The sequence below is a fragment of the Dendropsophus ebraccatus genome, chromosome 8, assembly GCF_027789765.1.
Source record: "Dendropsophus ebraccatus isolate aDenEbr1 chromosome 8, aDenEbr1.pat, whole genome shotgun sequence".
Taxonomy (NCBI): domain Eukaryota; kingdom Metazoa; phylum Chordata; class Amphibia; order Anura; family Hylidae; genus Dendropsophus; species Dendropsophus ebraccatus.
Window position 1 is genome coordinate 117,814,920 of NC_091461.1, and position 16,820 is coordinate 117,831,739.

Below are 16,820 nucleotides of genomic sequence, written 5' to 3' on the forward strand. Positions count from 1 at the left end.
CTGACATGGACAGAGGTGGCAGCAGGGAGCACTGTGTCAGAGAATAAACCACTTCCTGCAGGGCTTACAGCAGCTGATAAGTACTCAAAGACTGGAGATTTTGAATAGAAGTAAATTACAAATCTCTAGCACTTTCTGGCACCAGTTGATTTGAAAGAAAAACATTTTTTCAGCAGGGAATACCCCTTGAAGCATGTGGACAAAAAGATTGGGGGGGGGGGGCTCCCTTTACCCTGTCCCTGTCAGCCCCATGAATGCATTTACTAGGCTGAGTGACTGAGTGACTACTCAATAGTGTAGTAAAGGCCCCTAGGTCCTGTCTAGTCCCAGTGCCTCTTGGGGCATTCCTTAGGTATGTCCTAATAGATGACTGTGTATTTTACACAGGCAATAATATACTGGCATATAGACATGTCCCAGTGTAGTGTGTTTAAAAAAAAAAAATATATATATATATATATATATATATATATATATCATAAATTTTTCTAAATAGATGAATTTTAATAACTAACATCCACAAAAACATTTATATTATATGAACTTCCACTCGTTTGACCCATAACATATAACACAATGGACGACAGGATAAGATCAGATAAAAAATAAATAAAAAATCCCTGCTTCGGTCAAAAAGGTCAAAATAAAAATTTACAAGTGACCCCAAAAAAGCCATATAATAGCAACATTACCAGGAAAAATAAACACCCGCCACGGTTGAACTCCTCCGGGAACCCTCCAAAACCATATATGTAAAACACAGAAGAACAAAATCCCCGGAGAAATTCCCCTTGGTTTCTCTCAGTGACGATGTTGTTACAGTATGCAGCAGATTGCATTCCAGCGACCAAGCATATAAAGATAGATTGTAATTTAAAGGGGTTATTTCCATATTTGAACTTATCATATGAGACCCCCCACGGATCACTAAAACAGGAGTCCCCCCCCCCCAAAAAAAAGTGAATGTGTAGTGTTCCAGTTTCTGTGCTCCAGCTATACTCCATTCCGTGTGGCTGTAAACAACCCTTTTCTATCCTTTATGGGATACTGTAAATCTTTGCATAGCTTTGAATGCATATCCTACTCTTAGATGAAACAGTAATGTTAATGTAAATATTTGCATATGCATGGTATTGAGGAGTGATGCCTTGGTCACATTATACATTTATATATTATACTTCCGATGCAAAACAGCTGCTGGAGGGACAAAGGACTTTTGTTCTCATGTGGGGGTCCCAGCAGTTGAATCAACACCCTTGGAATAGTTTAGTGTTCATGTGGTCTGTGACTTATTTCTCCAAGAACAAAAGGATCAAGCAGTTAAAATCCAACATGCTTAATTTTTTTCTGGGAGGACCCCTATACACATTGAACAGTAGGTCATTCCTGCCAAAATTGAAAGATTTGGAAAAAAAATATTTGTGGGAGATCTTTGGTAACACAAGGTAAAAAGTCATCTGTAACCAGCCAATTCCCTGAGACTCCTCCTTTTCTAGGAGGCAACCAAATATAGGGGCCAACTAAAACCTATAGTATTATTTAGTGGTGTATGGTGGTATTATACTGGAACTGAATTGAAGTGGCAGCCATAACATGGGTTATAGTGTTGAGCAGAGTTGCCCAACTGTTTGGCATTGGCAATGTTCTCTGAGCCTGAGTGTTTGGCATTTGACTTCCAGCATCTAGACAAGTTGGATGCAGCCCTGCACTCACACTGCGCTCACACTCAGCTATACACACTGCTGCTATAATGTGCCTGCACTAACACTTAGCCATACAAACTGCTGCTATAATGTGCCTGCACTCACACTCAGCCATACACACTGCTGCTATAATGTGCCTGCACTCACACTCAGCTTTACACACTGATGCTATAATATGCCTGCACTCACACTCAGCTTTACACACTGCTGCTATAATATGAATGCACTTACACTCAGCTATACACACTGCTGTATAGAAAAGTTTCTGTCACTGTCCTCCTGCTCAGCTCTGTGATTCTCACTTCCTGATTGGTCCATGCTGAACACACACCCCTTCCCCATTGCTGTCATGTGACCACACAGACCTCTGACAGCAGCCCTGCTTCTCTATTCTTGCCTGTTGTACTACGCTACTGCATTAGGGAGATCTGCAGCTTCATCCTGTATCTACAAACTGCTGCTGTGTTATCAGGGTTATGCAGTTACTATACATTATACTCCACATGCTGATTGCTATACTATACAGTAACTTATACTATCACATATTCTGCTGTTTTAAAATGTTTGTTTCATTTGTTTTCCATGTTATTGAGAATAAAAAAAACTTTTTGGAGTGTGGAACAAATTGTCTGAACTTCCATGATTTCTTATGGGAACATTTGCTTCGGTTTAAGAATGATTTGGATTACAAGCGCTGTCCCGGAACGGATTATTCTCGTAATCCAAGGCACCACTGTATATACTTTGTACTATACGGTGGTATGAAATTATAACAAAAAGCCATCTAAGGTGAGGGGCCCGGGGATTCCTAATTTTTTCGTTGCCCATTCTGTTTACTATTTACAATGTAACAATCCTGATATAATCCAGATATAATAGAACCCAATGCTGTTCAGACCCCAGGCTGCGAGTACGCGGTGAAAGAGTTACTTGGCAGATGTTGACTCTGAGGCCGGACTGAAGAATGGGGAAAACTTGAAACATACACGTGAAAAGGAAGTTTACTTTTGTCATTCAAGAACTTTCCAACCTCAATGTAAAGAGGAAAAGAGCGGCCGAATACCCCCGGCCAGATCGATATTCAGATAAATAACACGGCCTTTATGTAATCGAATATTTCTCCTGATGGTCAGTAAGATGGAGCCTTCCAAGCGGTCACCTCCTTGCATATTACTTTGCCTGTCTGCGGCGATGTCTGGTTCTTATTAGCCAGGAAACTGTACAAAGAATCCTTCTCTGCTCTGCCTGTAGCATTCCTAGGGGCTGACGCACGTCCCGGCCAGAAGCTGTTACTTCCTAGGCCAGGAGACATTCCCACGGAAATACTGGCCACCTACAGGCCTTCCATGAAAAGACGCCATTCATTCTCCCCTGCGAGCCATGTGCCACCAAAACACTGAGCTTACCTCCATCCTGAGACTGGTACAGAGCTCGGGAAGTCCAGCAAAGTCTCTGATGGGGGACAAGAGGAGCTGACGCCCCTGGTGACTGCAATAGATCTAGTATATAAAAATATACCAGATAGATACTTTATAGCTATATATATAAATGCCAAACTAGTCTATGAAAAATATTTCAACATGACTGACACTATATGACCCTAGGCTATTAGACTATGTGACTTTGTTTTATTGGCGCTATATAATAATATTCCATTGGCACTATACGACCCTATACTATTGGAACTATGTGACCCTATACTATAAGTGCTATATAACCTTCTTCTATTGCAGGGATGGGGAATCTTTAGCCCTCCAGCTGTTGCAAAACTACAATTCCCGTCATTCCTTGATGGCCTAAGCTTTGGCTTTCCAGGCATGGTGGGGATTGCAGTTTTGCAGTGTCTGGAGGGCCGCAGGTTCCCCATCTCTGTACTATTAAAATTCTGTGATCCCATTCTATTAGCACTATATAACAGTATTTCCTATACGACCACTATATGACTGTATAGTATTAGCGCTATATGACCATTCTCCATTGGCACTATATAATCATCCTCCATTGGGGCTATGTAACCATCCTCCATTGGTGCTATATAAGCATCCTCCATTGACACTATATAACCATCCTCCATTGGCACTATATAACCATCCTCAATTAGCACTATATAACCGCCCTCCATTGGCGTTATATAATGATCCTCCATTGACACTATATAACCATACTCCATTGGCACTATATAAGCATCCTCCATTGGCGCTATATAACCGTCCTCCATTGGTGCTATATAACCATCCTCCATTGGGGCTTTATAACCATCGTCCATTGGCACTATATAACCATCCTCCATTGGCACTATATAACCATCCTGCATTGGCACTATATAACCATCCTTCATTGGCTCTAGATAACCATTTTCCATTGGCTTTATATAACCATCGTCCATTGGCGCTATATAACCATCCTCCATTGGCTCTATATAACCATCGTTCATTGGCGCTATATAACCATCCTCCATTGGCTCTATATAACCATCCTCCATTGGCTCTATATAACCATCCTCCATTGGCACTATATAACCATCCTCCATTGGCTCTATATAACCATCCTGCATTGGCACTATATAACCATCCTGCATTGGCACTATATAACCATCCTCCTTTGGCGCTATATAACCATCCTCCATTGGCGCTATATAACCATCCTCCTTTGGCGCTATATAACCATCCTCCATTGGCTCTATATAACCATCCTCCATTGGTGCTATATACCCATCCTCCATTGGCGCTATGTAACCATCCTCCATTGGCGCTATGTGACTCTATTGGTACTATATGACTATATTTTATGGACATTGTTAGACTCTATTTTTATGGAACTATGTGACCCCTTTGTATTGGCACTGTGACTTTATTATTCGCATTATGTTATATTATATTATTATATTACTATTGGAATTATGCAATTGTATTTGTGACTCCATTGTCTTTAAACTGTTACCCTATTCTATTGGATCTATGTAACTCTATTCTATTGGCACTATGTAACCTAATCTACTGACCCTATATAACCCTATTCTATTGGCACTATGTAACTCTATTCTATTGGCACTATATATCTCTATTTTATTTGGATTATGTAAACCTATCTATTGGCACTATGTAACCTTGTTCTATTAGCACTATGTAACACTATTCTATTGGCACTATGTAACCCTATTACTGTATATTGGGACTATGTAACCCTATTATATTGGCATTATGTAACCCTATTTTATTGGCACTATGTAACTCTTTTCTTTTCTTAGCAATATATAACTATTCTATTAATCACATTCTGTTGGTACTATGAATGATATTTTATTGGAAATATTTCTCCCGATTATATTGGCACAGTGTGGCCCTTTACTATTGGTTTCTTTGGCTTTGTTAGATTGTTATTATATTCTATTGGTACTATGTGAGTATATTCTATTGGCATTATGTGATCCTATTTCTCTATGAATCCATGATTAAAAAAAAATTCCATCAGATATCAAAGACAGCAAATTCCATAGTACAAAAAAAATTGTGGCTCTGTGTTCCGGCATACAGGTCCTATACACAAATGAAGCTGGCCATAGACATAAGATAATACTAAACACACTCTTGGCTTGGTCAATCACACATATCTTCTTAATGGGGAGAGGGCATAGACCACCATACAGACTTCAATTTCCCTTTGTCAAAAATTGTTGATAACACTAAACACTGGCGCAACATATAAAACGAGCAAAAATCTATTCCATAGACGTAAGTGATAAAGCAGTGATCATCGGCCAGAGATCTTTCTGGACTTCCTGTGAACTAATCCCATTGAAGAACAGTACGTCCAGTCCACATAACATGTCTGATAACAGAGAACAACTTGTCACATATGACTTTATAAGTTTAGAAATGTCATCTCGCGGAAAAGTTTTTTTCCATTTTCCACAAATTCCCTTCTAGATTCGAGAAGGGGTTAAAACAGCAGTGGACCACACATGCGGCGATCTCAGAGACTCGTAGATGTCAGATACTCATAGACCAGATGTGGTGACATCACTATGAAGATAGTATTAATAATTATAATTTATAGATAACATCTTATCACTTCATTGCTCCTTAGGAGTCGTCCAAGGAGCAAGGTGGTATCTCCTTACTTCTCACGCAAGCACCTGGAATGGAAAAAGGGCTCAGGCAAGGTTCAGCTAGGAAATAGGCCTGAGGGTCCAATAAATATGGGAGGTCAGAATATTACACAAGTGGAGGTCAAACGGTCCATAGGTCAGGGCAGGCTGCAATGTGCAGAGGAACATGTCCTCATCAAGACAGGTGCAACATGAGAACACAGGGTAGACGGGAGCGCGGCAAGCAGTAACCCTATCATGCCTGACATTCCATCCACAGGCTTCAGATTTACATACGTGGACATTGTTAGCTCCCCATTTGTCACTGAAATTGATGTAACACATGGCATCTCGCCTCCAGTACATATACAGGAAAGTTATTGGAGATATGTTATAAACTCGCGCAATGCAAAAATCGCCAAAAGCAACAGAAGCCTAAACATATTTTTATTGAGATGACGTATGAAAGATGACACCCAAAGCTTAAAGGAGAAGTCCGGAGAAAATTTTTATTTAAGTATTATATTGCCCTCCAAAGTTATACAAATCCCCAATATACACTTATTACGGGAAATGCTTATAAAGTGTTTTTTTTTTCCTGCACTTACTACTGCATCAAGGCTTCACTTCCTGGATAAAATGGTGATGTCACTTCCTGGATAAAATGGTGATGTCACTTCCTGGATAACATGGTGATGTCACTTCCTGGATAACATGGTGATGTCACGCCCCGACTCCCAGAGCTGTACGGGCTGTGGCTGCAGGAGAGGATGATGGCAGAGGGATGCTCAGTGTCCCTCCAGTGCTCTGTGTCCCTCAGTGTCCTTCTGCCATCATCCTCTCCAGCAGCCACAGCCCGCACAGCTCTGGGAGTCAGGGCGTGACCTCACCATGTTATCCAGAAAGTGACATCACCATGTTATCCTGGAAGTGACATCACCATGTTATCCAGGAAGTGACATCACCATGTTATCCAGGAAGTGACATCACCATGTTATCCAGGAAGTGACATCCCCATGTTATCCAGGAAGTGAAGCCTTGATGCAGTAGTAAGTGCAGGGAAAAAAGCACTTTATGGGTGCGTTCACACGTACAGGATCCGCAGCAGATCCGTAGCAGATTTGATGGTGCAGATTTGATGCTGTGTTTAGTTATTTAGATGAAATCTGCTGTGGATCCGGTATGTGTGAACGTACCCTATAAGAATTTCCCATAATAAGTGGGAGGCAATACGATACCGTATTAAAAATTTTCGCTGGACTTCTCCTTTAAAGCCAAACATGATGGAGCCTGTCTCCTGCAGCAAGTGGAATGGAGCGGCCAACCAGGGAGTGAAGAGCACAGCTGGATGTGATCGGTGGGGGTCTCAGCACCAACATTAAGACCCATGACACGTCTGTGTGATGTCACAAGTTATTTTAGGTGGCAGAAACGCAGTAAAGGGGTTGTCCTGGACCAGAAAACACATGACTGGTTTCTAAAATTGGTGCCACACCTGTCTATGGATTGCATGTAGTATGGCAGCTCTATGAGGGGGAATGGGGTTGGGCTACCTCGTGCAACCTGGGGACAAGTGTGGTATTGTGGTTGGAAAGAAGACATATTTTTTTATTCAGAAAAAATAAATCAGCAACCTGGAAATCACCCTTTTATTGTCATGAGTAAAGGTGGTTGGACATCTCTACAGTAGTAGAGATGAGCGAACCTTGAGCACACTTGGGTTCATTTGATTACTGGTGTGCAGAGTGCAGAGACAGCCAGCTAGGGACACTGTTTACATGAGACGTCTCTAAAGGAAGGGAAAAGAAAGAGATCAGAGCAGAGACGGAGTAAACAGCTCACACAGTTTTCTGTATCTTCAGCAGAGAGCAGCAACTCAGAACTGGGGGAAGGAGATTGAAAAGATGATAACATGTATAGAACGATTTGTAAGTCTCCAAGAAGGGGGATGATTCAACAAAAATTTTACATGACCGGAATACCCCTTTAATCGTGCCTTGTAAAGACGCTGCAAATGAGCACTGATCTCTCATCGGTGCTCTTTTACGGCCGCGGACAGTCAAAGGTAGGCACATGTAAGAGGACCCTAAGTGTAAACATACCCTAAAGGCCATTTTAGATCACAGCTCTTAGATCTGCATTCGTTTACAGAGCCTGTTACATGGTTCGATGATCATGCAGCCAGGTCTGCATATATAATCACTGGATTGTTCATAAAGCTCTAGTGTTAAGCCCTAGAGATGAGCAAATCACCCATCTAAATGAAGCAAATTGCTTCATTTGATTGGCAAGTGGTTTATCAACCTGCTGCCTTTCAACTCTGTTCCGCTGCTTGCCGATCAAATGAAACTCTTCACTTCGTTTAGATGGGCAATTCGCTGATCTCTAATAATGACCCTCGGCCACATGTCCTATTACATGGGGAGATGTGCAGCCAATGGCAGATTGTTTTTTGACATGTAAAAAGTGAGCGATCAGCTGACAAGCTTGGATCTGTCTGCTCATTCATTGTCTGATTGCCCTGTCCCTTACACGGGGCAATATCAGTCTGATTGGGCACATCGAATAAGGTTTTTAGGTTGAATTCACACACATCTGATTTGTTGCAGAAATTTCTGCAGCTCTACTCTCTTAAAAGATCCTCATCCAGATTTTTTCATAAAGTCATGTGAACTAACCCTAAACCAAAAATAAAAATCTAACATAAGTAAAAACAAATTTGCACGATGACACATTCAGTGGCTTAGAAAGAACTCTCCTAATAAATAGACAAGAGTTTTATTATTCTTTAAATTCATAGGGAGACAGGAGTGTTCGGCAGGAATTCCATCCAATCTTCAGGATATGAGGATTTGTTCTAAGCCATTGGTCAATATAGGAAAAATAAGGTCATTTCCAGGGACAAAAATATTTACAGTGGCAAACCTGGGACTGTCGCTGGAAATAAGCGATAATCTGCTAAAAAAGCAGAAATGATTCTTTACACAGGATGAATGCTCAATGGGGAGGCTCTTATGATGTAAATGCCATTTATATTTAACATGAGGTTGACGCATGGAGGCGGCCATTTTGTAGCCAAAGCCAATATTCATAAAACTGCACCCTATGAAATCACTGGGCGATGGTCCTGAGGTCACATTTTATAGTTATATTTTTAAGATTTGGTTAAAAAAAAAATGTTTCTTGCAATATACTGATTTAAATCTCTGCCCGTCCAGAGTCCAGAGGGCTGTCAATCACCCATTAGGACCGCCCACCAGACTCCAAAAGATTTGGATCAATATTTTACAAGTTCTACCAAATCTTTTCCCACAAAACTATATATCAAACCGCTTAGCTCCTCCTGCGCTATAACATGCCGCCTGCTGATCCTATTACTTAGAGACACGATCAAACACCATTCCTTGGGGTTATATCACTCACATAGGCGCAAAAAGGGGGAGAGGTGCACTGATTGGATATGGCCTGGACACTCAGCCGATAAAAACTTTTGACCTCTCTGTGACTTTTTTTTGGTGACAAGTACACTTGAAGCCGCACAAAAACATCAGTTATATGTCAGCCTAATTCCCCCGAAGGTAGATAATGAAAAAAGGAAGGATGGGACATGTTAGATCTGTCCAATCCATTTGTTCTCTGGGAGATAAGCGACCTGCAGAGGAGTCTGGCATCGTCTTTCTCCCATCATCTTATCAGATGTCCATGTACATGAGGTGATTGGGAGAAATAGCTGTCGGCCCCTAATATATGGAAACATCACAACTAGTGTTGAGCAAACATGCCGAATGTGTTGGAGTTTGCCAGTGTTCTCTAAACCCGAGCGCTCAGCATTTGGCCTTAGCCTATGGCTGTATCCATGTTTTCCAGGACTTTCTAGGGTGGAATCCAACTTCTCCAGCTGCCGGCAGTCAAATACTGAGCAATCGGGTTCGAAAAATGTTGCCATACCCAAACAGTTTGGAAAGTTTGCTCAACTAGAGATGAGCAAACCTCAAGCATGGTCAGGTTCTGGCTGAAGAAGTTGCATGCAGCCCTAGGGAGACCTAGAAAACATGGATACAGTCTATGGCCTATAGAAGTATCCATTTTTTTCAGGTAGCCTTCGGGCTGCATCCAACGTCCTCAAATGCCAAGAGTTTGGTTTCGGACAAACCCAAACATGCTTGAGGTTCGCTCATCTCTTCTCCCAACCTTTTCAGGTATAGACCGACTGTGGTCACGCAAGGGGAAAAACAACTGCGAGAGTAAAAAAACAAACTAAACATATGGAAAGAAAAGGAGATAAAAATAAAAAGAACATAAAGGACATGGAAAAAGTGAGGGAACAGGCCCTTTACAATGAATTACAACAACATATGTGCTGTCATGACCTCAAACTTTAATATCTTCAAGAACACCCATGGCTCTATAAGATCACCATGACATAATCTGATTAAACAAAGCAAAGTCGACAACAGCAGAGGCGGGAGAACAGACGGCGGGACCCGCTTCCGGCTCACGGGGGCGTCCCCTCTATTCATGTTTATAGGGTAGAAGCCGTTGACTCATGCTCAGGATCTGGACCTGACGTTTGATTCCTAGGGCACCGTTTTGATTAAACACATTCCTTTCCATATAGCGAACCAAGAAATGTATCGAGGCGTTTATTTATATACACAACTCGCTCGACAGAGGGGGTTGATTGTATACGCAGGCACGCCGAATGCTAAATATGATAAATCATTTTACGTTTTCTGGAACATGCTGAAACCATCCAAAATGATTCTTTTTTTTTTTTTTTTTTACTTGAAATGGAAAAATGAGTGATGTCATTATTTCCACCTCATTACAATTCTGAAATGAGGTAAACACAAGAAAAGAAAGCACAATCCCCCCGCCCCCCCTCCCTCCCCCTCGTCTCGCAGCCTTGGAGGGATTCCACTACATAAGGCATGAGGTATGCCACGAGCGATACTGACCTCCCTCTGGAGAACTAGCAATGACGCACATAAGGGTCCAACCAAATATGGATCATTGCTGGACTGGTGGGAGGTGATGTCACGGATGGAATGTCCCTCCGATGGTCTGACCACCACAGCATTAATCATTAACCCCTCGGAATTCCGGAATAAGAATGTTCAGTGGCTTATTTTTAGAAATCTGTCATCGACAGGACAGAGAGCTCAGCAATCGAAAACCAAAAATGAACAAAATCAGGGAGCTGAGATTTTCACAGTTTTTTGGGGGGAGTGCTCGTTGGGAACCAATATGGCTGCTGTAAGGGATTTTCACTCTGCTTTCCGACAAGTACCAAATCTCTCTAGTTTTTTCGAGCCAAGTGAACTGGGATGTATCTAGTCACTAAAATGATGGGTGTCAACCACCGTATAGGCAGCCATATTGGTTTGTCACTCAGCTTTCCCACAGAAAGAGAATTAATCATTGGCTGAAAGGAATTATAACACAACAGATGAGGATGACCCAGGGATCTAGATGGGCTGATGACCACTGGAATGACCACCAATGGGTCATGGTTGGAAGTCAAAAGGCTCCAGTATATGGGTGCACTATTGGCTGAATGCTTGTTCCCGAAAAAGTCATAGGGCCCTATTATCCGCGACAATTATCGTGCAAAAAATCGTTGTATCGTTTGAATTTAAATGATAATCCTTTTGAGTGTTTGCAGGCAATGATCAAATAATCGTTCGTTCGTATCATTGATCGCATCTTTTAAGCTGATCATAAAGTTATTGTTAATCTTTGCTAATCATTCACTAAATGGTACACATAGCTCGTGCTTTTGCTGGGATCAAAAGGAGTAAACGATCGTAGTAACTTTCTTAGTAACGATTGTAGTAACGACTATCGTTCTGTGTGTTTTAATGAACGATTTCAGGCTGTTCCCAAAAGCTTTCGTTTAGGATCTTTAATCGTTAAAAATCGCTTTGTCTAATAGGACCCTTAGAAGTCTCATTAAACGAGTGCCGATCAGTAAGGTTGGTGCTCGTTATCTGGGCCTGCAACTGATTGAGTTGTTCGAAGTCTCATTAAATGACTAATGATAATTAAGGATGGGCCTCGTTATCTGGGACTGCTATTGATTGAGTCCTGTGAAGTCTCAATAAACGAGTGCCGATCAGTGAGGTTAGGCTCATTATTTTGGCTTGCTATTGATTGAGTCCTGTGAAGTCTCAATAAACGAGTGCCGATCAGTGAGGTTAGGCTCATTATTTGGGCCTGCTATTAATTGAGTCCTGTAAAGTCTCAATAAACGAGTGCCGATCAGTGAGGTTGGGCTCGTTATCTGTGCCTGCAACTGATTGAGTTGTTCAAAGTCTTATTAAACAAGTGCTGATCAATGAGGATGGGCCCCGTTATCTGGGCCTGCTCGGCCCCTATAAAAGGGCCTCAATGTACAATACCATATGTATGCTGTTGGAAAGATTGGCATGTCCAGATTTAGAAACCCCGGGTGATCAGCTCTTATTGCTATCACACATGAATCCTGCAGCTCTGGCTAATATATCAGGCTTTACCATGTGCTGAACTGTTTATTTGACACATATGATATCTCCCAATGCTTCGTCCACACATCCATGTGCAAGACTGCAATGCAAGATCCGTGATTGTAAGTGATCCACGCAACATGGACCGTGCTCTTGTGAAGGGGATAAAGTCTATGGAGCCTGGATTCTGCAAACTACGAATGTGTGGACGAGGCTCCTCAGCCCAACACTATACCATATCTAAGCACTATGCCGTACTAAAATGCGTTCCCTTATGTAATCACCTGGATGTGCTTCCACCATCTTTGTAATACAGGGACAACTTCAGTATGCCAGAACTGGGACCACTTCTACAGAGCCCCTTTCCGTTCTGGTGCATAGAGCAGGTCCAAATCTGGGAACTCCACTCACCATGATGTCTATAGTCCCTAATGGGGCTTATAGACAGGGGCTGTCTTCATTAAACAACCCCTTTAAGTGTATGCTCACGTAGAGATAAAATACTAAAACAATTTTACATACAAAAGTCCCAGAACCCTTAGAGAGGTATTTGATGGCCACCATGACCAGTGATGGATATTGTCATCACAGTCAAGCACTGGTTTCTAATTGTATTCACCTACCATAGGTTTTCTCTGGTAGCTAAAACTTCAGCCAAACATCGGACAGGCCCTTCTACAATGATCAATGGAGTACAGGGTCATGGAAACGGCAGCCGCCCAATGACAAGCCACAATCAATTGATGGTGGAAAACGGTCAATGACCATCATTATAATGCCACATATAATGCCCTAACATAAATCCACAACAAGTCAATCATATCTTATGTGGCTGAGGGGCCCCAGGGTGGGATATGACTGTTACCTCTGCACCATTATATACCAATACCCTGATCACAAGCAGACTTGTGCATCGATAACCTGTCTTCTCCACCTATGATCATGGCAGCTACTATCTGGCTAATAAGGTAATGTATGAACCGTACTGTCTGGCTACTACAGTCAAGCTGACGCGACGTATCATTGATACTACGAATGTTATCTTAACACATATACAGTTTACTTTAGTAGCTTCATGGGACCGGAGAAGCCCTTTAACTGAGTCACATCTGACATTCTGCTTGCTACGCTTGTTGGGTGGCAGAATTGCCAACGAAATGAAAAGAGATTGGGCAACAAGGCTTAACGGGGCATTGAAGCATGCGCTCATCTGTAAGGCGCTGTTCACGTCTCAGTTGTTGTTTATATTCGCTGTACGGATTGTGAAATGCTTCTGGGGAATGTATGGCTCCAATGTATTGCAATTGCATACCATACACTTGCATACATCGCCCACTGACTCTCATTGCAAATGTTCTTTTCTTTTTTTCCCCTTCATATGGGCTGAATATAGAACCAACAAAGACCAACCTTTAGGTAATTGTCAAGTCTATTATATCCCACGCAAAAGGACGCTGGTTGACCTCAGGGAGATCAACCAAAACACCGCAGAGACACCATCACGTGTCTCGACGTCAGTGTATTCTAATCTAGAACATTGCCCCTCTGAAATCAAATATGCAAAAGAACACTGCAGAGACACCATCACATGTCTCGACGTCAGTGAACTAGCCAGACCTTCCTCCAGGAAGGAACAACCAAGCCAAGGAATGTCTCCAATCAAGGAAACCAACCAAGCAAGGTATACATCCACAGACAGCTGTTTCGGGGTATTTGCCCCTCATCAGTGTGGAGTAGGATTCTGGCTAGTGGTGGTTTCCTTGATTGGAGACATTCCTTGGCTTGGTTGTTCCTTCCTGGAGGAGGGTCTGTCTAGTTCACTGACATCAAGACATGTGATGGTGTCTCTGCAGTGTTTTTTTGCATATTTGATTTCCCAGGGGGCAATGTTGTAGAATACACTGACGTCGAGACACGTGATGGTGTCTCTGCGGTGTGTTTTGGTTGATCTCCCTGAGGTCAACTAGTGTATGCACTTTGCATGCACTTACTAGGCATTGCTCCCAATAGCCAGAATCCTACTCCACACTGATGAGGGGCAAATACCCGAAACAGCTGTCTGTGGATGGATACCTTGCTTGGGTGGTTTCCTTGATTGGAGACGTTCCTTGGCCTGGTTGTTCCTTCCCAGAGGAAGGTCTGGCTCGTTCCCCAACGTCGAGACATGTGATGGTGTCTCTGCAGTGTTCTTTTGCATATTATATCCCATGGGCATATGTACCATCTACGTCAGGAACATTTCCCAATGTATACCCTGAACATGCATTCACCATATCCTGCATACAGCGCCGTTCTATTCATGGTTACCGGGCTGGGGGTGAATCGGTAACCATGAATAGAACGGTGCCGTGTAATTTTAAACAGAGTGTACCTGATGGTACATCCTCTTTAAAGGGAAACTGTCACCAAGATAATGTTATCTATTCTATAAACATAATTTTATAGAACAAGAAGAACTGCTACAGACGTGGACCTGTGTGTGCATCACATGACCACAACACACTTAAAGGGATTATTCAAGCTTAGACAAACATGGTCGCTTTCCTCCAAAAACAGCGCCACTATGTTCAGTCCCATTAAAGTAAATAGATATAGATATAGAAATAGGTATGTAATACCACATACAATGACAGAGTTGATGCTGTTTTTTGCAAGGAAGTAGCTGATTTTTTTTCTAATCCTGGATAACCCTTTTAAAGGGAATGTGTCATCTAAATTTTCTTTTACTGATTCGAGTCAGATACTAAAACTTGTTCTTTTATTCTAATCTGTTTCTATTTAATGACTTTTTTTTAATTTCCTTTGTTGCACATTGTTATTTGTGTATATTGCCTGGGCTGTTCTTAACAGTGTTTAGTGACATGCTTTACAGCAAGGCTCATGGACATAGAGGACAATAGACAGACTCTGTGCCCTTGAGATGAATGTGAAACATTACTGAGCGTGCTCTGTGACCTGTGAAGAGGTCATTCCACAGGGAGCTGCTATTGTCTCCTCTATCTACTGGTGTCACATGACGCTGCAATGCTGTACATCCTCTTATCACCACAGACACAACAGGAAGTCTCAGCTTCGTTTTAGCCCCAGTGGTGAGAATGAAAACTGCAAGATCTCAGGATTATTATATAATATGTATAGAAAATTAGAAACAATTTCAACAAAAATTCTTTAAAAATATGTATAACATAAAAACATTATTTAAACAATGAGTCATTTTCTGATGACACATTCCCTTTAAGTCTTTGTTCATACTGTGCATTTTAGTTAACACATGTGAGAACAGCAACCAAAACAGAGAATGCACAGTGAAAACGTGATAGACAGGTCAAAGGTTCCTATTAAGTGAATCTTGGCAACCATGAAAAATTGATACAGATAGAATATTGATAATTTATAGAATAACTTTCAGTTGCTAAAGCTTGGCTACCCCTCTAACCAATACTAGTTACTGTGTAAAGCAGGGATGGGAAACTTTTCGGCCCTCTAGCTGTGGCAAAACTACAATTCCCAGCATGCCTGGACAGCCTTTGGCTGTCCAGGCATGATGGGAATTGTAGTTTTGCAACAGTTGGAGATTTTTTTATTTTTTATTTTTTTAAATGAAAGCTAGAATCTGATAGGTTGCTATGGGTAACTGCTCCTTTGATGAATCTCCCCCATTGATGGAATAATTTTACTGATCTGCATTGATATACATCAGGTTCTCTTCACATTTTGTTATAGAGTTACTCTGGCGTATTCATAGGGTCCCGTGCCACTCGGGTACCTCATATTTACTGTATTAGGCCGGGTTCACACTGTGTATAATACAGGCCGTTCTGTGACCCGGCCAGGTCACAGAACGGCCGGGGTTGCTGAAGATCATCCCTGCCGATACTGCAGTACTAGCCGGATGATCTTCATTTCTTGTGAATTCGGATTTGAGCGCATTCAATGCTGCACACAATGGAACAACGGCCGAGATTTATACAAAACCATACGTTGTGTGAATATAGCATAAGCTTTCCCTATACAGATGTATACAGTAAAAACATTTAGCATAAAGTCCCATCATTTTATAGTGGAACCCTATGGGTGATGATATATACTATGGGGGAGATTTATCAAACATGGTGTAAAGTGAGACTGGCTCAGTTGCCCCTAGCAACCAATCAGATTCATTTTTCACAGACTCTTAGGAAAATGAAAGGTGGAATCTGATTGGTTGCTAGGGGCAACTGGGCCTGTTTCACTTTACACCATGTTTGATAAATCTCCCCCTATATATACATAGGTGCTGCGGAATGTGTTGGCGCTATATAAATAAAAATTATTATTATTATTACCTCCAACAACAACAAACAATAGTAGAAAAAACAATATGTGAACAGAGCCATTTACCATAATAGACGGAACGATAGTCGTTAGTTACAATCGTAATTATGATCGTTGTTATAATGGTTCATACACCGAAAAATTTGCGAATGATTAGCGAACGGTTAACAATGATTTCACGGTCAGCTCAAAAAATGCGATCAACGACACACGGGCAAGTTTTCGTTAGTC

At 41.7% G+C, this 16,820-nt stretch overlaps 1 protein-coding gene across 6 annotated transcripts in view; it reads right to left on the minus strand.

Moving 5' to 3' along the window:
- The window catches only part of DDAH1 (dimethylarginine dimethylaminohydrolase 1), a 121,926-nt gene that overhangs the window by 92,420 nt on the left and 12,686 nt on the right, over window positions 1–16,820 (minus strand). The window lies entirely within an intron of this gene.